The sequence below is a fragment of the Platalea leucorodia genome, assembly GCF_965183815.1.
Source record: "Platalea leucorodia genome assembly, chromosome: 3".
NCBI lineage: Eukaryota > Metazoa > Chordata > Aves > Pelecaniformes > Threskiornithidae > Platalea > Platalea leucorodia.
This window is the reverse complement of record NC_138825.1, coordinates 89072055-89099644: the sequence shown is the minus strand read 5'-3', so window position 1 is coordinate 89099644 and position 27590 is coordinate 89072055.

The following is a 27590-nucleotide window of genomic DNA, read 5'->3' as shown; positions in this document are numbered from 1 at the left end:
ACCCATGAAAATCTCTGTCTAATGGAGCACTCTAGCGATAATTAGCCATGCACGTGGTCGTAGGCATTATGAATGTTTCAATGGCACCCTAAGTCTCCAATCCCCCAGCTGAATGAAATATTCTTCTCCAAGTGATGCTGTCTAAGTTCATGTCCTTTGATTTCAGACAATGATTTTCTTTTGTCTGAGTGATACTGTGTAAAATTATGAAACAATGTCGGATACTTTTAATCTCTATTTATCCACAAGATCTTCTTGATATTACCGCATTTCTGTAACTGGATATATATTTACTGAGCCTGGAGACAATCCTCCTTATCAATGGAAAGATTTGTAGTTTGATGGATATTCTTAATTTGTTGAGGAAATAGGGAACCATGGCGATCATGTGACTTAGAGATTGAAAAATCCTGATTTATAATGGTGCTGTGAAGCTTGCAACAGCCTTTCATTTATAACTTAGTCCTGCCATCTATTCAGAATTGTTTCATTTTAGCTTTCCAAATAGAAATGTCTTTGGTGAAGTAACATTGTCAAATTTCCTTGAGTACACAGAATTGTGAAACTTTCCTCATGGCAATTTTAGGATTAGGGAGTGTTAAAAATGAAATGAACAACCACGTGAAAAAAAGCAAAGCAGTATTGGCAGTAAAGTGAAACAATCTGAGACAAATTATGTACATAGATTGAATTTCATGTTAAACTTTTTAAGAATTAAATAATGCATTATTTTTTCTGCCATATTAAGTTTATATTATTGCTACATTTGAGGAAAAAAATAAAGAAATGTTATTTTAAAATGTGATATAGTCTACTTTTGCTTTAACCAAACTACAGTTAAAGGAAGAGACACAATTACAGCAGGGAAAATACTATCTGCATTTAATATCTGTAGAAGTAGAGAGTTGATTTTAGCTACTTTCCATCACAAAACACACAACTAAAATATAATGGCTAGTGAAAATTAGTCCAGGCTACTGATTGTGCTTGTTTATGGACACTTTGGTCCCGACTTTTGTACAGCTGTGAGAGACTCCTGCTGTACATACTGTGATGCAGCATAAGCAAACAGCGGAATGGATATAAAGCTATCTTTCAGCCACATTGCACGTAGTAACATATGACGGCAATTATGAAGGACAGTGAGCTTGGACAAGGCAATATGAACAGGTACTTGAAATATCCAGGGCTGGCTCCAACCCTCCTGGTTTTGTTTAAATCCCATGCATTGCCTGTGTTGGGGATGCCAATGGGACCTTGAGATGAGGGAGAACTGGTGTTTGGACTGTTGGGCACAGTCTGATTTATGTTCAGACTCCACCTGTGTTCAGAGCTGTGCTTGTGTTACCGTTTTGAGTTTATCTCTGGATATAACAGTAGGGGACAACTGAATATATCAAAAGGCAAGATGAACTTTTTTCAAGTTACCACATAAATCTACCATTTGAGCCAGGGAAAAAAACAAACAAACAAAAAAACCCACTCTCTTTGCAGCTGTCCTTTGCAGCTGTCTTTGGAAGGAAGAGCTATGTAAAAGACAAAGTGTTTTTTCCGCAAGTGTTCTTAAAAGCATGTGGTATTATTTTTCTCCAACGATCAGTTGTCTCACTTGATCACGGTTGCCCAGGTATTCATTCACCTCAGTCGTTTGTTCTGTGTTTGTACTAACGGTTTATCTTTGGAGGGGTGAGCACTGTCTGTAAGATACATCACATAGGCAAAGAGGAGACAGCACACCCCAAAATTTTGAGGCTAAGAGGGGAATAAAGAAAAATGAGATTCAGACATTAAAAGAGAGCACTGGCACTTCAAATTCTGAGAGCAAGGAAGCTGGCAAAAGCAGGAATCAAGGGAAAGATGCGTTATATGCTGCATATTTTATTTCACTTCTGAAATGGCAGAAGGAGGAACTATGGATAAGATTAAAGGAGAATGGAAGGTGCCAGGACCGAAGAGGGATCCATGCATAAATCCCCAAGACAAGAAAATGATTTGTTACTTTGTTTTTCCATCTTTTGCTCTGGAAAGGAGGAGAGTTGGGATGTGAGACAGCGAAAGAGCTGGTGTGGAGGAATCAGCACTGCTCAGAGATTGCCTCTCATGGCCCTGAAGAGGGCACGGAAAAGGCGAGAGGAGCCCCCAGCCGCAAGGGGTGGCAGGGCATAACGAGTGCAGAAAGCCCGAGGTGGAAGTGAAGGCTGAATGAAAAGTTGAGACCCATCAGTTCAGTGGGGAAAGCTAATTTACAGAGGGGAGAAAGGAAGTGAACAAAAAAAGGAGTAAAACGTGTTGAAGACTACAAAGTAATTTAGAAAAAAGGCTCTTGCAGAAAGGGAACAGCATTTGCTACATGTACCCTGAGAGAAGTGAGCCTGGATGTGTGGGAGCCAGTCCAAGACTGTAAGTTAAAAAAGGGTAAGAAAACATACCAGCAGGAGTGCTGAACTGAGATCAAGAGCAAGCATCCTTACAGGTCACTGGAAACTCAGTGTCTGCCAGTCATTACCTCACTGTGACCACAGATATCATCTAGGCAAAGTGTAAAGAAAAAACATATTAATCTCAGATATCCTTGTGTGTGAATTCTAGATCCGTGATGATACACCAATGATACCGAGTGAGGTCCTTAGGTCTGATCGGCTTCAGTAGAGAGGTGGTGCTTGAGCTCTGATTTTGGCTTGCAACCGTCTGCTCTGCCATTTTGTAACATGGGTGTCTGCCCCAGCCCTGCAGGCCCAGCTTCCAGTGGAAAAAAAACAGTATTTGTCCTGCGTAACTAAGGACAGGAGAATGCTCTTAGCTCCACAAAAGAGAACTCAATGTGGGGTTTGAGAAGAGATAGTTCATTTCAGTGTGGCAGTTGATGTGTAGCAAAGTCCCTGTAGAGCCCTCTGGAAGATGCCGGTGGTGGAACCAGCCACTGTTTTCTCACATCTTGACAAAATTGCAACAACAAATGACAAACTTGGGACAAGCTGAAAATGAAGCAGAGGCCTGGACTCCAAATGTTCTTTGTTTCATGGGGTGCAGTGAAAACAATGGTAGATGCAGTTGGCAGGTCATATTTTAACGACTGTACTTTTCTATTGTTTCATATTAATTTTCATAAATATTCATTAATGTGACACACAGAATTGACTTGTGTAACCGTTTGCAGTATCTGAAGCCATTCTGTTCGTCTGATTATTTTATCACTTGCACATCTAATAGTGACAAGCTGGGCAAGCTGAATGTCAGTCTGTTTTATTCCTCCAACTAATTCAGTTACTCCTTTCTTTTACTTGCTTTATTACCCCCATATTTCCTCCCTGTTAGACTGTCTGGTAGAAGACTAGTTGAAGGAAACTTGCACTGCACGCTGGCTTCTGCCTTTGTAATCATCATAAACTTCTCATGTGCAATGTCTTCTTTCCATAATATACACACTACGCTTCATTCTCCAAGGAATCAGAAAGCCTAATGTATGATGCAACACTCACAGAAGAAAATGTATGGATACATTTACTAAGCAAGTCACCTCTAGGTTCCTTCTCCCAACATTTCCTGCAGGCATGTGGCTCCCAATTCATGTTTCCCTGAGTTATAAAGCCTTATGGATTTATTATTCTTATCATCACCACTACTATTCTTATTTAAAGAATTATTCTTATCTAAAGAATAGTAGTGGTTCAGAGCAATTTTGTCTCAGCCACTGTACAAATGAGTGAGAGATTAAAAGCAAGTGCCTCTATCCTAGACAAATTAAAATGCTGGTAAATGGGAAGAGGAAATATTCTGATTAAATAAACAAAAAGGTAAGGAACGTGAAGAAGAAATATATACTTTCTCTGAAAAGTTGTGAAAAACCTTTCCTAGTAAGAAGAGGAGGCAGTACGAAAGGCCTTTGAGAGCTGAGAGTCAGGGCTGCAGAGGCATGGCCAGCATCCCAGCTGCTGGAGACGAGCCCTTGCAGACCAAGGTCACTGTGAGCTGTGAGGGCAGCAGAGACCTCATCCCTCGGCATCACTCTGTGTGCAAACCTGAGAAGGGACTGATTGCCATTATGGACTGAAATACACAGGTACTAACATGGGGTCTTGCTCAGCTCTTTCGTCAGGATTCATTGCCTTATACAATGATTGAAAAACAAGAAGGGCAGTAGCTTTTTCGCACATATGTATGTGTGCTACTTCAGGTCAGCTGAAAACTCTCCCACTGAGTCCTTAGAGCAACTGGGTGGTATCCTGTAGGCAGCTTACACCAGGTGGTCAACGACCTCCACCCCAGTGCCAACAAGGTTGGAACCCAGCATATTGTGGCTGACATGCAGCAGGACTGGTGCAAGGCCTGAAGATGGGAACCACAGTATCATAAAAGGGGCGTCTGTGAGGGACACCAGCTCCTGCATCCTGCCTTCACTAATCTCAGCCCACAAGGAATCCAGAGACAGATGCTGCTCAGTGGCATCATGCTTCTCTAATGAGCAGCATCTCCATCATGCTTCTCTAATGAGCAGCATCTCATGTGTTTCTACAGGCACATATAATCTCTAGGAAAGAAAACGGAAGTTTGCCTCATCTCCCTTAAAAATGTGGCTGTTGCAAGCCTAAGCAGTCTATGTCCACTCATTCAAGTCTTCCATTATGTAGGCTTCATATTTTCTCTGAAGGCTTCATATGAACCTCCTTGCTAAGAAATGAAACAGTCAGAAGACTTAGAGTTCAATTTCACTGTTCATGTCATGTCCATTTGAGGAGCAGGGAGTCTACAGCTTGGGCTTTATATCGCATACACAGAATAGGGTTCTTCTGCCCTCAGACCAATGCCAGCAAAGGCTCTTGTCTTGATTTCCAAAGTTGCTGAATATCTGTTGTTCTTGCTGACTTTAGCGCATGGTGCAAAAGCTCAGCAAGAGCTCAGCAACTCTGAATGTCAGACTGGCTGTGTGACGTCCTGAAGTTTCCCGTGGTACAGGGAGGTCCACAGTGGGTTTGATGCTCACATGAGACCGGTTGTTTCACTACGTGGGAAGAAAAAAGCACTCATGCTCTGTGGCCAAACAGTCAATTGATGGGGGAAATGCAGCAGTGGCACAAAAAAATGTGGTGCAAGCTGAGGCAATCATCACTCCAGCAAGCACAATGAACACCTTCTGGCTACATACGTGGCTACATGTGTTATGCATTAGAGTTACACATGTTAACTATACCCATATATTTTTTCCTTCTGTAGAGATAGCCAAATCCTGGTACTGAAGGCCAGTTGACTGACAGACATAACATGATCCACTGGAGTCACAAGTCTATGGGCACAGGAGGCCCAAGATGACTGCTGAACTGCTGACCAGTAGCTTGACCTTGGGTGAGTTTGCTTCTCTGCTACTGCTGTTGGTCATCCATTCCCTGCAGTTGTAAGCTCCTGTCAGGAAACACCGGCAGGAGCTGGGGGAATAAAGGCAGCTATTTCCAGTGAGTGCTACTGCCTGCTGACGGTTAACTTTGCCTTAAGAGGGGCTGCGGGGTTGAGCAGGATGTCTTAGGAGGAGGGACAAGTGTCGATATGGAGTTAGTCAGGAAGAGAGAAAAAGGCCAAGCATAGACTTAGAGATAACAAGGGTGTGAGGAGCCATGGGAGGTCATTACCCATCTCCTTGACTCAAGACAGGATCTGCTGTGCCAAAACCATTTCTGTCAGGTGTGTTTCTTCTTACAAAGGCCACCAGTATGAGAAATGGCACAACCTTCCTCAGAAGCACCTTCCCATGCTTAAGCATCCTTATGGATAGAGGGTTTTCCTAATGCCTGACCTCATTCTTCCCTGCTCCAATTTAAGCATGTTACTCCTTGTCACATCTGAAGGGAGGTGAAAAGAGTGAGAATAGGTCTTTCTCCTTTGGCAGCTATCATTCAAAGCATTTAAAGCCTATTACTATTTCTCATCTCAGTTTTGTTTTATTCTAGGCTAAGGAGTACAAAATTTCTTCTCTTTCCTTGTTTCCCTGATCTCTGCTTGTTCTCATTGTCTTTCTTTTGAGTCCCTCCCTTCACATCATTTTGAAGTGCTGCATCCAAGACCAGACTCAGTACTTCAGCATAAGTCCTCCAAGCGAGCTGAAGGATGTCTCATGAATGTCACTCCTCTTTATACCCCCAGCATTCACCTTTTCTGCAGCTCCCTGTGCAGCACCAGTAGCTCACATTTGATGTCCAAGCCGGGGTCACCCAAAGGGTCCTTTTTCTGTCGGCCTGCTGTGTAAGAAGCTTTCCCTCCTGAGGAATTTAGGCTGCCAATTGCTGAGGAATAAAGCACTGTCAGGACAAACTAGAAAGCCAGTGCTTTGACACACAGTTCATTTTGAAACGGACCGTTATTTACTGAGCAAGAACCGGAGAACTCAGCACAAATAAAACTGTTCTCCCAAGTCTGTGGAGAGCTGTCTGACCCCAAGGCCAGTTTGATTTAACCTCTGCTGGCCAGGCTGTCATAGCAAAGAAAGCTGCTGGAACAATAGTAGCAGCCGCAGCAGCAAGGAAAACAGAAGCAGGGAGGTTTGCAGGAACTGGATGCCGGCCATACATCTGGGCAAGCCCACTGCACACAGCCTGTGATGCAAGCCCTGCTCAATGCAAACAGACGTGCATTTAAGCCCAGCCTACCCATAAGCTTTTAGCAATTGGAGGATCCCCTGGAGTGCCCCCTTCAGCATTAAAGGACCATTTATTTCCATGCAGGAACATCATGGAGAAGGGCATGGCTAGGGTAGAAGGGAAGCATCGCAGGGTCTGCCCACCAGGAGGGTCCTCTTTGGCCTTCTGGCAGAAACTTCCCTCACTCTTTGTATTCTCTTATTTATGAATTAGGTTCAAATTTTAAAATAAATAAATACTAGTGAAAAAAATAAATAAATACTAGTAAAAAAAAATCCCCCTTGATAAATAATTTGAAGTGATATTTTACTTTTCACTCAGAGTCCTAGCAATATCCAAATCCATGGGAGTATTTCAGTTGTTCTCAGTTTGAAAAGCCAATTTGCAGAAGGTACTGCACTGCTCTGCATAAAGTTTGCCCGTTAAGGCTTACTCTTTACTTTATTCTTAGATAAAACACAATCTCTTGATATGACTATGGTTAAAGAGTACTCTGTGTGCCTGTGTGTGTGTGTGAGAGAGAGAGAGAGAAGCACACAGCAGTTTTTATTTTCTTTCTTACTTTTAATGGGGCTATTTTGTGAGGCTGAAAAAAAATTGTTAAACTTGCCTTAATTGATTGTTTAAAGTACCATGGTGGATTTGTCTTTTAAACATAGCCCGTGGTTAAAGTTCCCGTTGCATTGTATTTGAAGTAGGTCCTTTGTGCTTTAAAATGAAAACTGTAAAACTTTTGGTGTTTAAGGCTTTCTGACTCCAAGTTAATTGTTTTCCTTTAATATGAACAGAATTAAAGATATTAAAAATCGACTGTTGGAGCACATAATTGTGGCCTCCCATCTATTCTTCTTGTGGAAATGAAAGGAATATTGAAAGAGTTTCTATTTTACAATACCAGAGGTGGCCAAGCATTTACAACTCTATATATTCTTTTAGTTGAATTCTTCTAAACCTCACGCCTGGCTAGCAGTTTTCTCCCAGACGATTTTCATTTTCAAAACATTCACATCCAATAAACTACACGAAACATAGTGTGAGAGAAAAAAGGGTACAGGAAATGGCTCTGTTGCATGGTTATTACATCCTATTGCCTGTGGGTTGCTTTGTTATGAGTTTTAACTATGTAAATATGACGTATATGACATCAGAATTTAATCTAAAGCTACTAGGTGGGAGATAGAGTGTGACTTTATTGTTAAGGCTAAAATCAACTGGGTGTTGACAGGTCTCAAAAGTCACTGAGTATAAGCTTGAAAAGGAAAAGCTCAGACTGATAAGCTGTTCCTTGATTGACAACTTCAGGCTTGACTGCAAGTATTGAAAACAGTTGAGCAAATGGAGGGAAAAAAGTTTTATTTCATAAGAAACTACACTGGGAAATACAGGAGGATTTATAGGCTGATGTAGCACAAAAACCTAAGAAAAACAGGTGTGAGGTTTATAAAATCTGGAAACTGGGAAAGGACATTGTCTGTGAATGATTTCCCCATTATGGTTTAATTAACCTTGTAAAAGCCCCTATACAAAAATAATGCCACGATGGGGGGAAAAAATAAAACACTGGTGTCCACTAGCTTCGACTTTCAACAAATCATATGTCAACAGCTCATGGTAAGGAGATGGGCTGAAAAAAATGAGAAGAAAATGAGAAGAAAATAAGAGAGAAGGATTTCAGTGGGAAATAAATGCACCAGGGAAAACAACACACTGATTTTTCATCTTTCTAGTGAAGTCAGACCAATTTTTGGCACTGTAAAATCCATTAAGCAGACAATAAAATAAATACAGTTTAAAGTAGCAATCGTGGGTTGATTGAAATGTTATGATAGCTACACATGCTATATCTTATCAAATATTATCCATAAGGAAGCATTCAATTCATATTGTGCCAATTATCATACTCTGTGCATCATAAACTTTTATTGCTTGTTATGGAATGCCACTCAGCCAACTTTTTCTTCAGATATTGCATCATCAGAGTCAGATGGAAAACATATTCTAATGTGGCAAAGTGTTAAAGAAATCTAATACTCTGGGGCTGAATGAAAATGTTAAGGTTCATCTCCTGGATAAGAAAAACAATTTATGAATGCAATATTCATTTCCTGAGGTGGGCATAAGAAAAAACCTCATCTGAAACTTAAAACCGAGATGTTGGCCTTCACTAGTTTCCTTAGTTTAACTCATTGATGTCATGTATTATGGACCACTGCTAAGACCACATCTGGGAAGGACTTGCTTTTTTCAGGTCTCCAGACCACTTTTACAGGGAACTCCTTGTATAATTGCATATGCTGAGACTGAACCTCAAGGGCCAACAGATCATGTTTCACTTTTAATATATTACTGAAGAATATCAAAATAATCTACTTGTTTAATCTTGATCATGCCAGCCGATTAACACTTTGACACCCTGAATCACAGATGTTAAGTACTACAGGGTAAGGTTTCAGTGAAGCATACAAACTATAATGAGGCTTTGTGAAGTTACAGATCTGAAGTTAATATATTTACTTAAGCATTCACAGTACGCAAAGCAGTGCTGTATCTATCAAAAGACAACAGACAACATTCATCAAAAGCACCCATTGTACATGGGGGTAGGTGCTGGAGTCGTCATCAGCTTGCTGGGATGGGGTGGGAATATGACTCCTCGAGGAGGTGACAAAGTGCTTCTTATTGCTCTTTCAGGGGCTTCACAAGTGAAGCAGGAAGGGTACAGTGATAGGAATTCAGTCCAAAGGACTTGTGGATAAGTGACTTGTAATGCAATCTTGGACCATTTCTGGTGCACCTCCTACGTGGAAAAAACAACACCAGCAAACAGTAAGACGCCCCCAGACCTGCAGGGAACACTTAGAAGCAGCTGAGCCAGGGGACATCCTGAGTAATGCCCCAGGTAGAGCTGACACATTGAGGACCAGACCAAATTCTGTTCTCTGATGTATGGGATCAGCTTGCACAATTTGTAGTGTGCGCTTCTTCGTCCCACCAAAAGCCCCATTGATTTCAATGACAATTCACAAAGGCAAGGTAACTTAACACAGCCCTAGAAGAATACCTTTCTGAAGGAGATTTTGATTCTTTTCTTTCTAAATTCCCATGGTTTTCACTTGCTAAGTTTACTGACAGCAACTGCATGGTTTGGTAAAAACATGCCAGGATCATTATAGATGTAAAATATATGGCAATGTATCAAGGAGTGAGACAGTGTGCTTGACTCTGCCCTTCCATATTGGTCCAAATACCTCTTCCAAATTTTATTTATCTGGATCACGCTTGTTTGAGAAGAAAGCAACCAGAGGTGGGAGGCAGTATGTTATGGCCAATTTATCTACATTGTAGGAGACCTCTCTTCTAAGCATTGGAGAATATGTACCTGCAGGGGTTAAACTGGCTAATCTGTCATGAAAGATTTACTCCCTGTGTGGGAATCCTGTATTGCCATAAGCTTTGCCCCCAAGGAGACATCTGTATCAGTGGACAGTGAGTAGGGCAGGAGCTACTGTCTTCAGTACAGTGAGTACCAATGGGGTCTTACTATGTCTGCTGCTCCCACATGGGGAGTGGATTTACAACAAATGGCAGTCGCCAGCCTTCCCTGATGCCCCACTAAGTATATCAAGCTCTTCACCTAGTTGAAGAGCCCAGTGTATGTACCACATACCTCAAAAAGCGAAGGGGAAAAAGAACACTGCAAGATGGCAGATGCTCTGCAGGTGTCCAACTGTCTCACTGGGAAGGAAGCAACCAGGATCCTGACAGATTCGGTGACCACCAGCTGCTGTAGCCTCTGATGGTCCCTTCTTCCTATCCCTGAACATCCCAGTTATCTGCCAAAACATTGCTGCTGCTGCTCATGTGGAGCAGTCTCAGCTTAGGAAACAACTCCTGCGCTGCTTGTGAGCTACATGTCCTTCAAGAGTCATAGGTTGTCCACTCCGGTTTCTTTTTCAGCTTTTTTTATTTAGCTGCCTGCAGTAAGAAAAAGGCAGCCTGCTCCCATAAGTGCATATTTCCATTCTGTGAAATACGACCTGCTCCTGTGTCCTTGATCTCTTTTTCCCAAATAAGAATTCTTAGCTATTCCCAGTTTACCCTGGTGGAGAATTACTTGGCATCTATAATGTGTACATGATACCAGGCTCTGCTGCTATAATGCCTCTGACTCACCGTTGCATCCAAGTACTTTCTAAACGAAAAACTAGGAGTCTAGAGATCCTCCATTTCAACTTCTTTATGTGACCCATTGCTCTCCTAGGCTGCATTTTTCCTTCTTGTATGACAATTAAGAGTGAGGTTTGCAGACAAAATCAGCAGTGAATTATTTCTGTTCTTTTTGAAGTCAGTGGGATCAGAGTTAAGCCAAATCTGAGCACTTAAAAAAAAATTGATCCTAAAAATGGATAAGCAAAAATAAATAGTTTCTTGAATGTGCTGTGGAACTTGAGGGTTTCTGCAGGTCCTTCTACCCTGGCAGCATACTGGGAAAGCTGCTGTTCTTCCTTCATACAGAGAAATACTCTCTATGCCTTCTTCCCACTTTAGTGGAAGGCACAGCCAGATTCCACGCATTAAAGAATCAGTTGTTTTGTTTTGTTTTGTTTTGTTTTGTTTTGTTTTGTTTTTTTAATCAACTGTTGCTGGTCACAAATACAGCAAAACACCAAAGTCTTAGTCACAAAAGAGAAAAGATGCAATCAGGTGGCTACAGTTGTTTGCCATCCAAAGGGCAATGATAAACAGGAGTTACTTAGGGGGAAGGAAAAAAAAAAGTCCCCCCATTTCATCTCTCAAAGTCTTATTAGGCCTTCTCCATTCACTTTTTGAAAGCATTTCTCTCTCTTTTTATTAGACCACAGTGCCAGAACTCCTACCTCACACCTCTGGACTCCCTTGGCAATGTCATAAAAACAGATCCATCAGACACCACCAGACCCAGTCCAACAAAACAGTGACAAAAGAAATGTGAATATAACCAAAACTGGTTCCTTGGGCAAGAAAAAAGAGCAAATAGTTGTGCAACATACTGCACATTTTTTTAAAACTCTTTTTGGAGTAGGACTATTTTTCCCATTCAGTTATGCTTCAAATCTGATACACTATACAGGAACATTTGTCAATGAATTTCATAATCCTTCTGACAGAATTTACCACTAAATTGCTGCTGTTGTTACAGCTGCAAGAAGACTAGGGGCCTTCATCCAAAACTCAGCACTAAAAAAGATGTGGGAACTCAATACTAGAAATGATGTGGGAACCTCAGCCACTCAGAGGAGCCAAAGGGGAGAAGGAGGGCATCTGTTTACCTCCATTTGTGCCTTTCCTGGAGAGCTGGAGGGACACTGCATTCAGAGCAACAGGTCAAAGAGCCCAACGCTTCCAACTGGTGTGAGTTTGATCTGGGAATAAATACCTTAGCAAGCTATTTACTCCAGTTGCAAATTAATGTTTCTGAAGCAAATATTCCTGGCTGCTCAAGTGGTGGATCTAACCTGTAATCAGCTGGGCAGACATGTGCCCTGCAGTTCTCAGCAAAGGGGGAGTGTTGGTCCCAGCGACTTGTGCCTCTGGCGCTGGGGCAAGAGATGAGAGATTTGGATGCTTGGGCAGTGGAGGCGGTTGTAGGGGACATGTGATCACATTCACTGAGGTTATTAACAGTTATGTTGTGACCACTGTATTTTTAGTGCAACCGTCCATTTTCACTCTTCCTCATGCATCAGTAACTTTCCCTTACAACCTTATCTCATTCTTGCCAGTAAAAACAATTCTGCCCAATCCTTCTGCCAGAGGTTGTAAAGTGGTAACAGGGGCCAGGTGCAAGCAGCTGGGGTAGTCTGAAGCTGGTGCGACAGCTCCATCAGCTTTATTCTTACTCTGTTTTAACTCCAGGACCACTGCGTAACTGGTAGCTTGCTCTGGGGCTCGACTGTGGAACAAACTAAACCATCTCCTCCAAGAAGCAGCCAAAACACAGAGGAGAGGATAGCTTGTGCCAAGGTCCTCTCCCCCCAGAGTGGCAGTGGGGATGTGAGCCAGTTTATGCAAGTGGAGATCTGGCAGGGATCCCCAAACAAGCTTGGGTATATCCTCTAAAAACCAGCCAGCCACGTTAAACAGCGTATCTGAGAACAGAGAGTAACTTAACCTGGCACCTGTGCAAAGTCTGACCTCTCCACTGATCTGGTGTGGAGTGAAAGGATTTTGCTAGGGGAGGAGAGGACCAGCAACAGTGTACATGTATGATTAATGTAACGGTCCCCAACAGCAAATATAAGGGAACTCTGTTCTCTGTCTTCCAGCACTGAGAGTTAATAAGCAAAAGCATCTTGGAACTTGTCCCTTCTCCTTCCCCTAAGCCCTCCTGGTGGTTGGCTGCCAGCAGGTAGCATCATCCTAAACTATGTCACTACTAGCAAATTAAATGGACTGTCCTCGGGCACTGAGGGCAGGAAAAGACAGCGCTCAAGCTACTCTTGTGCTCTCCAGAAGAAAGAGGGTAGAAACCTTGCATTTCCTTCTTTTTAGCAATATGTAGAAGCAGAAAATTTCTTTCTCCTTGAGTTCTGTATAACAGGAATTTTGGGTAAAACGTCATAGTCCAGTGAAGCTGGTCAGCATATAGAGGCAGGTCCTTACCCCTGCAGCTTCAGGATTTACACTTCTAAGTAACTAGTTGAAAGATACTATGGTGACCTCACCAAAAAAGACTACTTTGGCATTATTTTCTTTGCTCCTGTGCCGTGGGCTTGGAGATGTCAGGTCTGTGCGCACACATCTTTCCTTATAGCTTTTTGTTACATACTACGATGTAAGAAGTGAGATCAATGTACCTTAGCTTGGTTTCTGCAGTGAATGTTGAAATGCATAAACAGACAAACTGCAAGCATGTCAGCTGTGTTTGCTTAAGGATGTTAAGCACAGCTCAGTTTCTAAGGACAGACGTATCTCTTGTCCATCTTTTCTTTTGTCTTCTGGTAGATGCTTGGCTAGTCTGGAAGGGCTTAAACTATGTGAAAGAAAAGAAAATAGAGGGACACAGGAATCAGAAAAGATAGGAAGCCTGAGGAGATCCTGCTTTTTCTAAGCTGTGCGCTTTTTTCAGCATGAGGTGCCTCATAATTCATTAAAAGTTATCCTCAAAAATGTAAATGGGAAAAACAGTGGCTTATTCACTAAGTTTATGTCAAAAAGCAGCTGTAAAGAGATTCATTTATTTAGTTGCTGACTAAACTTTGGTCAAATTCTGCTTGGAGTTACATCAGTGTAAATCTGGAGGGATTCCATCCATTTTCAGTGAGAGCAACTTTTCTCACTCCCAAAAGATCATTAGGTCCCTTCATCACTTATTCTTTATTTTGCCAAGATAAAGATTCAGATGTTTTGATTTTTCAGTTCCATTTCTAGAATGCAGTTATTCTATGTTCTGACAACATATGGCATGAATATGTTCTTTTCTATTTAATACAGGAAAATTAGTCAAAAGTTCAGTCTTGCTTTAATGCTTTTCATTCCCTTGTAAATGCTTTAATTTTTTTTTGATTGCCTTCTGAACAATGTCAAAAGCCAGGACCAAGAAAAAAAAAAATGCCATTCCACTGAAGTGTCTTCCTAGTGAAGTGTTGGCATGCCCACTAAAGCAAAAATTTAGGAAAGGAGCATTTTCAATGTTGACTTTGTTGGACAACGGGTCTGCCTTGGTAGAGGTTTCAACAATGAAATTATTGTACATATATTTGCTTTAATGCCTCTGTTGTTATCATGTTTTTTTAACGGCGGTGTTGGTCGTTGCCAGATGTTCTGCTCAACAATGCTTCAGCACACATGGGAATGCTTGTGATGGCCAATCAAGTGGGCTGGCAAAATAGAAACAGATGGCCATGGATGTGTGCTCTAACACATCTTTAATGAAATGGAGCCCTTGCTAGATGATTACATTGCGCTAATCACCGTTTGCCTATCCTAACGTCCCTGCATCTCTGGTTATATACCACCTAGTGACCTAGTTTTGAATTACAACTTGTTTATTCACCTATTCTAGTTTTAGCTGCATTGGATCGTAGCAAAAGATGGTCCAATGCAGGGAAAACTGCATGAAAACTGCTGGGTTAACAAAAGCAGATGTAAAAACTACAGCCTGTCTTGAAAAGTGCACAAAATGGAGTAGAAACGTGCTAATGATTTATTTTCTGTCTTTTACCTTTCAGTGGTTTTTATTAAATAATGTAGGGGCCGTGTGTCATTGAGCTGCAGTTCAGATCTGAATCCAAAGCCACTCGTGGTCCATTATTACAGAGAGAGTCAAACTTTAATTGATGCTCTGTGAGAGCGGAGATGTGTGCCAAACCGAATCCTAGCTGTACAGCTTCCCTTGGTTTTCCTGGGGCTCTTTAGCTAAACAGTAACTGTTTTCAGATGCAATCAGATGGGCTCAGGAGGGCAGAAATCTTGCAAGAAAAGCTGGCAAGTTGGTACCTTGTGCAAGGTAATTGCATGATCTTTCGGTGCTTTCCTGATTTGGCATTGAACTCCAAATTGATTCCTAAATTCAAGAGCTTCTAAGGTGAAAAACATGCTTTGTCTCATCTGTAGGGAGGCTGTGAATGTATGCTTAAGCATAAAATAATTTTACAAATGCTAATGTTTAAAAAAAAACCCCCAACCTCCAATCAAATACCCCAAACCATTTGATTAAGAAAAATTATGGGGCTGGAAAGGGATAATAACTAAGAAGCTCTTGCATATGCATCCAAAATAGGGATTCATGTTTTCAGGCTTTCCCTTGCAGCCACAAGAGCTAGAAACTTTGCTTTTTTAGAAAGCTAGTTGAGATTTCAATAATGAAGGGCTCCACAGACACCCTTAGGAGGCTCACAGTAGCATGGTGACTGCTGGCGTTTCTGTACCCAGTAAGTACAACTCTGCTGGGTCCAGAATACCTGGTGAAGAAGGGTAAATGGGGGGGGGGGGGGGGAGAAGGTTTGTGGTTTTTCCTCTGTTGCTTCTACAGGTTGCAGAGGACCTTCAGAAACATGGGTGCTGTTGATTTTGCCTTTGTCAAGGCAATAAAGTATTTCAGTATTGCATCCAAAAGGTTAAATTTGGGCAGGATTTCCAAAAGATTGTTAAAATGAGCGTTGGGGAAGGGACGGGAAGGCTTGTCCTCCGTTTAATGTAGACCTACACACAGCTGGGGGAGTGCGGTGGGGGAAGCTGAGTAGGCAGCACTCGGGGGACACCATGCAGCATGTCCAGGTCCTCACACTATGACCACCAAGAACTCAGTTCCCTCCCACCCTGGTGCCACCATACCAAGGCACAGCTCTTAATGCTCTTGCATTGCGCTTAATGCGGCCCTAATGGCCACAGCTCAGCATCTTCACCCCTCATCGGGAGATGCCAGCCATTCCCTATTCATGTTTAAATTATTAATGGATACTTCTTCTCTCCTGCTTAGCGCATTATGGAGATTTTTTTCACATACTCAGTGGCAAGTTTTATTCAAGGGACCCATATGTTATTTTAAGCTCTTTTCAGATTTTTTTTTTTTTTTTTTTTTTTTTTTGCATATCTTAGTGAGAAGGGGGAACTTTAAGCCCCACAGAAACATTTATTTTCAGATTATGTCTGGTATAAACTTGTTTTAGGCTGGATGTAAATGGACAGTATTCTTTTAAAGTGCGTTCTCAAACCCTCTTCGCACTTTTCAAGTAAAAATGGCTCATTTATTTTTGGAATAGTGCAAACAATGGAATGTCAGATTTCAGTTACTGCTCTTAATATATTTAACCACTCAGCATACTGTAATTGGCTCAATCAAAAGTTATTTCCCTAATACAAACAAGACCCAGAGGATGATGAAATAATTCTGAAATGTCAATCTTTCAAGATTCAGATATGTTCTAATAACATTACAGAAATTCCAAAAGTCTCAATTTGGAAGTAACAATAATACCACCAAGTATAGACAAATTTTTAAGGCAAGAACTAATAAAGTGATTTGTTCTCTTAACTTCCATTTTGGATTAAATTGTCCAATTTTCAAGCTAAAATAATTCCAAAATATTGTCATATCTAACCTTACAAGGAGGAAGTGCAGTCACTAGTTCCACATATATGTAATTGTATTTATACCCTGGCTTTTCACACTTAAGAACATGAGAAAATCTGCTCTAATGGTCTTCTGAGTTCCTTGATGTTCTCTTCTGCTGAAATAAAGCTTTTTTTTTCCTTTCCTACAAATATCACTACACTAGGTAATTCACCCTAGACGTATTCATTAGAGTTTTAAACCACAAATATATTGAATCAATACAAGAATATTACCATCCATGGGCGATGATAATGCCCTATTCTGTGAAGGTGCCAAGGATAATATTTGTTTTACCTTTGCTATTCTAACACCTCCTAAAATAAATTAAATGATTACACAGCTTTTTCATAAGCATCTTGGAAGCAGCAGTGCAGCGCCTCAGCAGGGCTTGAGTCTGGTAGGTGACAGATGAGTGGACTTTCCATGCTTTGTGCTCAGCAGGATGCTGGGTAGATTTAAATATACTTCTGAAAATACATAAATACCACTGAACAGAACAAAGAGATAGCAGAAATCACAGTAAATTCAAAGGATTTGATTCTTTACCCTTCCAAACTGTCATACTGCTACAAACAGCAGAAATCAAATTGACCCCTCAACTGCACTTTGGCATTCAGAGCCAAGACCGGAATCTGGGTCAATACACTTCTAAAACACTACCCCCAGCCCATCCAGGTATTTTCTTTCCAGTCCTTATACTCTTCTCTATTTACATGTTCAAACTGTGACTGCTAGGAATACCTTCTTTCTTCTTACTTTGTTGAATGTGGGGGAAAAAAACTAAGAAGAAAAATCAGGAATGCCCCATCCTCCCATTTCCCAGGGCTAATTTGCCTTTCTTCTGGATGTTCTAGTCTGGACTCTGATGGCACAGAATTTTAATCTTTAGATGTTACTTTAGAGACCCACAGGACAGGGGCACAGGCTTGACCACAATGAATTTGTGATAGGTGAGAAATTACTGCTCAGGCTCAGCCAAAAAATGATAATCCGTTACGCTGATGCAGCCTGATCAAGCCAGCTCATATGCCTGTTTGCATAGACTAAATATTGGGAAGAAGGAGGAATGAAAAATAGCATGTTCTTCATGGCCATGGGATGTGCACCTTCAGAAGAGACAGTGTTAGGTGGAAGAGAAACTCCTTTGCTATTCTCCCAAGAAAAGAAGTTTGCTAATTTAATCAAATTCTTGTTTGGTGCAGATTGTTGGCTTTGTTTGCTGTCACAATGCATTGCTGACATGCAGTGCTGTTGCACTGAAGAATTAGTTGCACTACCATGAGACTACAAATACAACATGTATAAGTGGGGCTGGATTCCTCACTATAGGGAATAAAAGCAGATCTAGAAAGATGAAGCAACAAGTCATTAGCACGATGAATGTATATTCGCAGCTTAATTATGTATCAACAATGAGTGCTCTCATAACGGGGCTGCTGAAAACCTGTTGCTCAAAACTTGTGCAAAACTGGGATGCAGGTTATGGGAAGAGGAAAACACTTCAAATAGTGGCCATCAGTGTAGAATGAGAGTATCAGTGCCTAGCCCATTACTTTCTCTTGGGTAGCCTGTAGCTCACTGGTGCTGATGCTTGAGCAGCTGCAGCTGTGTCAGAGGCTCTGTGCTGGATTCCGAGGCATGTCTGGTGTTGACTTGGTCACACTGGCCCTCCTAGACATGATCTTTACCTTCAGTTACTAAAATGCAATTGGCTTAAAGGCTAAATTTCCCACTTCAATCACATAGGGCTTCAGTCAAATTCTCAGCACATCCAGCAAATAACAGACTTCCAAAGTCACCCCTTACATAGGCTAGTCAGAAGATTACTTGGTATTTGTAATTGTCTATTGCTCCAAAACCAAACTTCAGCATTGTATGTGGATGACTGTCTAAGTCACTGCTGGACTCGCGATATTCTTGACCACCCACAGTTGCCATGCTCCTCACAGACACCGAGGTGTCACTGTCAAGACTGTGAGCAGGATGGTATTTAAGCTTCATCATGTGACTCAGTGCGGTACAGGGTACAGAATAACCTTTGGTCTTCGTATACCATCTGTACCTAAAAAAAAGCAAGTATTTTAGGTGTTGCCATTCCAAGATGGAAAGAACTGATACATGCTCTCCATGGCTATGCTAATAACCAAAGCAAGAGTAAGAGCACTGGCCACCTCCAGGGGCTCAGACCCTGGAGCAATTTGGCCGCAGCAATGGATGAGCTCCAAATTCCTTGTTTGTGGAAGCCATTGGGAACTGGAGGTCCTAGGGGCACGCAGCGTTAGCGAAGCCTCTCAGACACGGGCTGCTGAGCGGCACCATACATTTGCACGTAGTTCAGGCTAGTACTGTTTGTATTGTTGCTATAAATTGCAGCTTTCATTATTGTTATGCATTATTTGTGCTACCAAAACACCTAGAAGCTCTTGTGATGGATCAGGGCTCTGATGCACTTGGCAGAACAAAATCTGTGCCAATAGGTAATGGGTGCAGAAGAAAACTCATTTGGAAGAGTTAAATGATTTACTTTAAGACTCTGTTATGGTTACCTTCCTTATAACACCGCCACCTCATAACAACACCTTAGATGCCTGGGATAGTGTTATGATGAGAGCAAGCTAAAGTATATTTATAACAAGAATAGGTCAATGGTCCAGAGGGTAGTTTCCTATTATGGGAGGGATAAAATAACTAAAATCAATAAATCTCCAGATCATAAATGTAGCTACAGTCTGGGCAAGGTTGAGAAAATTATTAGCAGAGCCTCATGATGTCTGGATATTGTAGCTTGTAAATTTATACATACATATGTGTGTGGTTATGTACACGCTTGCTATTCATCCCCCACAGAATTCATTGAAATGCTAAGAGGAATGTGCATTTGGTGCTCCTTTTAGTTCTGGTAAAAGAAAAAAATAGAAAAAGAAACAAGGAAAAAAAAAAAAAGAAAAAAGAAAAAAGAAAAGGAAAAAAGAAAAAGAAAAAGAAAAAAGAAAAAAGAAGAAAAAGAAAAAAGGAAAAAGAAAAGAAGAAAAGAAGAAAAAAGAAGAAAGAAAAAATAAGAAAGGAAAAGGAAAAAAGAAGAAAAGGAAGAAGGAAAAAGAAAAAAGATAAGGAAAAAGGAAAAAAGAAAAATAAGAAGGAGAAAAGAGAACAGAAAAAAGTAAAAGAGAAGAAGAAGAAAAGGAAAAGAGTAAAAAAGAGGGAAAGGGAAAGGGAAAGGGAAAAGAGAAAGCGGCAAGGGGAAGAGAAAAACAATAATTCCTAGAAAATGCATATGGCTTTACTGCTCTTGCCTTTCAACTCATGGTGAATTTTTTCATATAACTGACTGTATAGAGGCATGACAAAATGGCTGCATGTACTATCCACGGGTCTGTATGCTTTGAGGTCCATGGACTGTTGTGTCTTGTTTAAAATATATATTAACTCTCCTCAACCATTTCCTTCACTTACACCTTTATTGTGAGCTATCATCTTCTTTCATAATTTCCTAAATTTTATTAAAACAGAAGGGCTTCATCTCTTCAAACTCCAGATATCTAAAGGTCTGTTGTTTATGTTTAATGTATTCATTTAGGCTCCCTTTGTTATCTGCTGAGAGAAGAGGTAGCTCCAAGGAGTGTTTGGTCTCAAGGGTCTAAGATCATTTTGTCTCTAGACCTGCCTGTTTCTTCCCATACTGATTACACAAGAAACTTTAGACTTAGTTATTAGTCTCCTTTGACATTAGATAGGATAAATCTCACCTAGTGAGCCTAAATGGCTTCCTGTTTTGTCATCATCATAATGAATAAGATTTTCAAACGCCAGTAAATATGTAAAATGTAACTGAAATGCTATGTTTATGTTCTAGTTAACATTAATAGCTAGGTGATTTCTGTCCATCTGCTACTCAGTGATATGGTGTAAGAGTGTAACAGGGAAAAAACCTAATAGTCTCAGACGATAGAACATTTAAAAAATATGAGGTGTGTGAGCTGTGTTTTCCACAGGCTGTTTGATGTATTTTCTAGAGATGAGCTCAATCTCAGTCTTGACTGAATCCAAATACTCACTAATTTGAGAAAAGTATGAGCCTTGTATTCAGATGTGAGCTTTGCCCCCCAGGCAGCTCCAAGATTGAACTGATTAGGCTTTCAAAAGACATGACTGGTTTGGAAAGCTTTAAAAAAATAAAGGAAAAACTCTGGAGAAAGTCATGACGCTCTGATGTAGCTGGTGATTCCAAGGCCATAGTCACCCATGTTTTTATTGATTTTGCTTTTGCTAACCCCATTATTGTGTTCCTTTCTGGTTTAGATTAAAAAGTTGTTCTGCGAGAGCAGAAATAATGAAGCCTGGTTTCCTATATATTGTATCTGACACGCCCACATACTCTTTCTGCAGTATTAACAGCTGCCCTCATCTTCCTACTCCTCTTGCTGGTGTCCACTGCTGTATTTTCGGCAGTCCACTATAACCCAGAGGTGTCCCCCTGTAACTCGGTTAAATCCTCCTTATTTGCCCATGCCCCTACCCCTGGCAGTGCTTCCAGCTTTTTCCTCTGTCGCTGGCCGCCGTTCCTCCTTGTGTCCCCAGCACCCACAGGGTAATCTCCCTGCCTCACCTCCAACCCGTACCATGCCCTAGGGACAGGGCAACAGGGTCCCTGCCTTGCCCAGACCTGTGAGAGGAGCCAAACAGTCATGTCTTTTCTTTTACCTGTTTGCCAGTGTAAACTGGCCCATGTATGCGAAAGTCACTGGGAGAGTGATAAACAGGCAGATGGAGAAGCCCCACCAGCAGAAATGTTTGCAGTCCTGTACTGGTTATGGTAGATATTGCTCTTCAAAACACCACCACAGTACAGTAAAAAAATTAGCAAGAGAAGAAGATACTGGGGGCAGTATTTCATAAGCCTGAAATATGCTCTCCTGTTCGCAGGATATTATTTGTTATAAAAAAACATTTAAAAGATCAATGATTTTTAAAAAGGCTTTAGGTATTTGTCCTAACAAACTGTTAGTAGTTATAAATAAGGAATGTGTTAAAACTCTTGCCAATTATCCCAACCAATGTAAAACTGTGTATGAGCCTGGAGAGGCAAGAATTTCTCTAGCTGAGGCATTTTAAAAGAACTTAGTTTAACAAGGGTGTAGAAGAAAGCATGGAAAAGGAGCCAGAAAACTTATGAGTAAATGAAATACCTCAATGTTCAGAGCCTAAGTTGGTGTTTTTAGGAGCTGTCAGAAGATTTATTAAGTCTTTTAACTTTACTACATGCAACAGAGAAATTTAAAAACTATAGACCAAATCAGAGGCCGTAGGGGACTCAGGAGAACCAGCGGGCTGCAGAAATTGCATGGCGCTGATCAGTCAGGTCTCAGACAATCAAGGATTACCTTGGGACAGCTGTGGGACTTCTCCAAATGGCGGTAATGAGCTCATATAAATGATTGCATTGCAGAAACCTGGGTCCTGTCCATCCCTATCTGTTAGGGCTGCAGTGGTGCCAGCAAAGAGGATGGGTCAGGTCCCGGGGAGTGGGGAATAGGAAGTAATAGGCTGTGACCTTGTTAAGGTATCTCAGTGGCCTGGCCATAACACTTCCAGTAAGTGAGGAGCTATCCTGCTGGCAAAAACAGCTTCTCCTGTCAATGGAGTACAAATCATGTGTGACATTCCTGTCCCAGGAAGAACCTTACCAGGGCTCCATATGCACAAGAAATGGAAGGTGTTTTCCATTTAGAAGAAACGCTGGGAGGGTTTGAAAGGCCACCAAAACCACTAGGAAAGCCAAAGGATGCAAATGACAGGAGACTCAGAAACAAGGAAGACAGGGGCAAAAAAATAGTGGAATGATAAAACAAAGTAGCAGAAAAAAAAGAAGGTGCTGTAGAAAGTATAGAAGGGAAATGTATTTGAGACCATTTAACATTGATTCAAAAGGACCATGTAAAGCCCAGTGGGCTAGCAATGGCATCTATAACAGATGGGCAAAAATAAAAAAGGAGAGGCTTATTGGAAATTTAAAAGAAAAGGAAAGAATTCTGGCTGAAAACTGCAGAATAAGGGGCATATCCTCATGAATCAATAGCCCAGGGGAAAAAAACAATTACAGTTTCTGGCTTTGCCAGGAAAATCAAACTGAAGGTGGCAGCTATCCTGAAGAGTGCAAGACACTTCCCACAGATCAACATTTAAGTAGGAGTGGCAGATAAATGAAAGAAAAAAAGAAAAGCCCATCTCAGAGAGAAGTACTGCTTGGAACAGAAAATTAAAACCATCAAAATTAAACATATTGTCCTCTCACATAGACTGCAAACTCAATGGAGATGGGAAGAAAATTATACAGATGGCCAACCAGTGAACATGGAGCTGGCCAAGAAAAGGTTATGTTAGCCTTTTGAACGAATTGATATTAAATGTTAAAAGTTGATAAGTCTCTGTTTCACCACAGATGGGTAGTCCTATTTACCTACATAAGTCAACAGTCAAAAGAGGGAATATTTTCCATTAAATAACATGGCATCAGACATGCAGAAGGTGATTGTGCAGGTAATAGCATTCTTGCATCCAAATATTTCCTGGTTGTGGCTGTCTGTGTACTATTTCTTCTGTGAGAGCCTGCCTGGCTTCTGTTTGGCTGCCTGGCAGGAGATCTGTGCCCTGGCAGTGTGCTGGCCCCTGGGGTGAGAGGAAGGGGCAGCTCTCTGGGCACACAGAGACACTGGCATAACGCTTTGAGGGGAGATATGGGTGGTGCCATCTTGTGCGACACATGTTAACACACTGGGCCAGTGCTGGATACGTGCTCCTGGGATGGGGATGGCATCCAAATGCCTTGGTGCTGCCTTAGGAGAGGCTGAAACATCCTCCCAGCACTCTCAGTTGATTGCACAAATATTGCTCCAGATGGGCATGAGAGCCAAGATTGTGCAAGTGGTCTTCTGCTGGTCTCCAAGACCATGGCTGTAGGTCCCATGGGAGGTCACTGTGGGCACAGACATTAAATCTCTTTCCTACAAGCCAGAGTCTACTTCCAGTGCAGCAGCACAACCCATGAGGCTGCTAGACGGGCAATTCTTGGGAGAAGCCAGTAATTATTCCCCTATTAAATTATCCCCTAATCTATTAAATGTAATCCTTTTATTAGTAAGCAATGTTAAATATCCAAGGAAGCAGCTGGCATTCAGTCTGTTCTGTGGGTTGTAGCAATTTTGTAAGGATGTGAAGTAGGAGCTTTAGTGAGTTCATCCCCTCTACCACTATTTACGAGCATGTCCAGGGGAGAAAGAGGCTCAAAAGAGAGACCTTGCTGGTTTTGGAGAGAAGCTACATTGTCTTGAGATTGACAAGATCATCTTACCTCAGCACGGCTAAAACCATCCCCAGACTTCTCCCTTCCAGCCCCCTCCTTCTCCTTTTTTTGTGCACTCAAAATGGTAGTTGTGCACCGCTTTTTACACCACCCACTTTCACAGTAGTATTTGATAGTAAACTTGAGTACTTTTAGTTGGACTAATGGGACAAGCAGGCACCATCTGATTGCGTTCACCTCATAGCTAGATCAATGCTGTGGTTGGGAGTGTAGGATTTCCTTAACATACTATGGAGTATTTTTCACAGGTGACATGCCATAAAATGAAATGTTGCAGAGAATGCTCTATCCTGGCATTTCAGGAGGTAGATCTCACTTTCTCAGTAAGCTCTTTTGGGAAGCATTAAATAGAAAAAGTTTGTATAGTCATGAGAGTACACCAAGGTAATAAGAAACAGAGTCAAAAGAACATTTTGCTTGTGAGCCTATGGAACAATACTTGTTGCAAAACTGTTTTATGGAAGACTTTGCATGTCAGCCTGAGTGATAAAATGGAGTTCAAGCTAAAGAAAATACTTGATGAAAATTCTAACAAGATGATTGAGGCAACTTAGGCTTTCTTCAAGAGAGAGAATTATGCCTTTCCAGACCTTGACCCTTCATGGCCAGCAATACTGACAAATAGCATTACTGCTTCTCCTCCTGGGCTTTGTTTGCCTGTGTAAACTCAAGTACTTTCTGTGTCTGTGTGTGGATCTACTATCCATCTGCCAACATTAAACTCCTTGCTAGTCACCCACTCTCAAAGCTGTCTGAAAATACTGTCCACCAAAGAACGATTCTGTGACATACACTGGGACAGCAAGTCCAGCCTGACCAAAAACCCATCTGTTACCTCCAAGGTCTCCCAGGTACCAGAAGGAGGGCCTGGCATCTCAAAGAGCAAAAAGAAAATGCTTCTTCCGTGATGCTGTGGGAAGTGAACGATAACCACTTGGTGCTTTCCTTGAAGTCCAGAGTACAAAATGGAATAAAGATGGCTGTCACATCTTTACTGGATCCTGGCAAATCTGATAGGGAAGCTGAGAAAGTCCACTCATTACTGCGGTAACAATCAGGCAGAAATCCAGTCAGAAACAGCCAGCCCAAGTATGTGGAGCCAATGCAAGGTAGTATGGACATGGTGGGGTTTCATGCCTTCCTTGCAGCAGGGTGTAGGAGTAGAAGTGGAGATGGAAGAACAGGCTCTCCTGAAAGGGGTGGCAGTTGGGATGGTGGCCCTGTGGGCAGTGGCCGTCACCGTATAGTCCATGCCCTAGCAGATCTGGCATCCCAAGGGTCTGATACAGCTGGATTAGTAGCAGGATTAGGGATATTTTGCTGCCTCCAGCTCTTGAGAAAAGATGTGCTCTTGAAATTGCCTGATAATGCTCCTATTGCTGCACCCGTTGTTTTGGACTCTCAGCTGTTCAATGCTATTTGGCCAAATATTTGCATTGTTTCATGTTTGCATGCAGTGAAGGGATTTTTGGTGGCTGTCTACACATTTTTGACTAGAAAGTCTGGTTTTGCTCCAAGATGATTACAGTATGTTTAACAAAATCTAAGAAATGCAAGTACTACAATATAAAAACAATTTTCCAGACAGGGGAGTGTAGTTACCATTCTTAAAATTTTTGTAAGTTGCAGTAACCTTTGCATATATGTGAAACATAAGTTTCATAATATGTACCCTGAAATCCTCATGTAATATTTTTGACATTTCCATGAAATATTCCGTATACTGTAAAGAAAGTTTTGGAGCTACACCTCTGTTTAAAATCCCAAGCAACAACACATATAAGTACAGCTAACTCACCTTTATCAGGAGTGACAGGGGGCCAGATAACCCATTATACCCTATTAATGCTGGAAAGAGTCATTCAGAACTACCCATGTGATGCCAGTTTTAGCTTGAGACAATTGTTCTGCCTGGACAAAAGATGTTTTTTGCAGAGGGTATCAGGTCTGCCTGCTGCAGCCCCAGCATCTGGCCCAGCCTGACTCCCTGGGTGTGATATGCCTGCATCTCCTGCTGGACTGCCTTACTCTAATCCTCCCTCAAACTTTATTCCACCCACCGAGAACTGCGCTGCACTGAACAGAGCTACTCACAGAGACAAGTTGCTCACAGGTTGCTAATCAAAGTTGTTCTCCTTCTCCAATTGCTATTGCAGCTGATGGAGAAGCTGCCGTTGAGGTGGGGACAGTCCTGCTGCTGTTTACCCTTTGTGTAACATGAAAACACATCCCATGCTGATAAGATATTATGGGAAATAAGGTGACTTTACACATCAGAAAGTGAATCCAACTAAAAAAGTTAGAGCAATATTAATCCGTTCTCCATGCAGTGATTAATGAACTTTAATTAATCTATATTAAATCTAGGCTTTTAGTTAATTAAAAAAAATTGCTCCCATATTCCTTTGTAAACTCTGAACTCACATAAAGGGGCTAGAGAAAGTTCAACAAAAGACAGTCAAAATGTGGAAGAAACAGAAATCAGAATTATTGTCAGGATTATTGATGATATCCATGGCATGATATTGATGAGTTATTATTAATTATTGTTTTACTGGTTTTGCTCCAAGACCCAGAGGCCTCAGTCAGATTTAGAGCACTACTGTTCATAAGTATACATAAATGCATGTATACACATACATCATATGCACAAATACAAATACAGAAAGGCATGAAGTCTATTTTTCCAAGAAGGTAAAAAATAGTTAAAGCTCTCAGCTCTTCTACTTGGCTTTATACAAGTGTGTTTTTATGAAAATCAAAGCAAAGAAGAGTCTTTGAGGGAGATGCAGGACCGGAGAAAGAGAAAGAAAACAGTAACCATCATTTACAGATCACAGAGCCTGGAGAAGTAAGCATGAAAAATTACTGGATTGACTCTTGAGGTACTTAAAACCAACAAATACTGAACCTTTTAGAGCAATTTAACTACCCAGATCATTATTTAGTAAAAAAAATAGCCAAAGCGTGCATAATCAAAGAGTTCTCTAAATTGCATGGAGACAGCTTTATGGTATTTGGCTTATACATCAGAGCACTGGCCTGTCGCCTATAGATGCATTTGAGACATTTGGCAAAATAAATAACAAATAATAAATACTCAAGCATTTGATGTAGGGTTTTATAAAACCTTGCCTCAAAATTAGTTCAGAATTGCCTGGGATAGGAGAGACAGCTTTCAAAATATTCATGAAAGAATTCAAAAATGTTTACAGTTCTTTGCTTTAAAACAACATCATCTGGAAAGGGAGAAACCTGGAAAGTGTTAATACTACACAGGGCTGGATGCAGCCATGGTATGGGTAAGGGGGTTGCAGAGGATCGTAGCTGGTCCCAAGACCCCATGGCATGGGTGCTGTGCTAGATAGTGCTGAAGGAGAAGCCCAAAAGGAGGTGCGGAGGGCTGCTTTAGCCCCTATGATAGACACATGCTGGCTGAAAAACACTTGAGCATGAACTAATTAAAACGGCACTTCCAGCGCAGTCAGGCAGCAAAGTCAGCTCATGT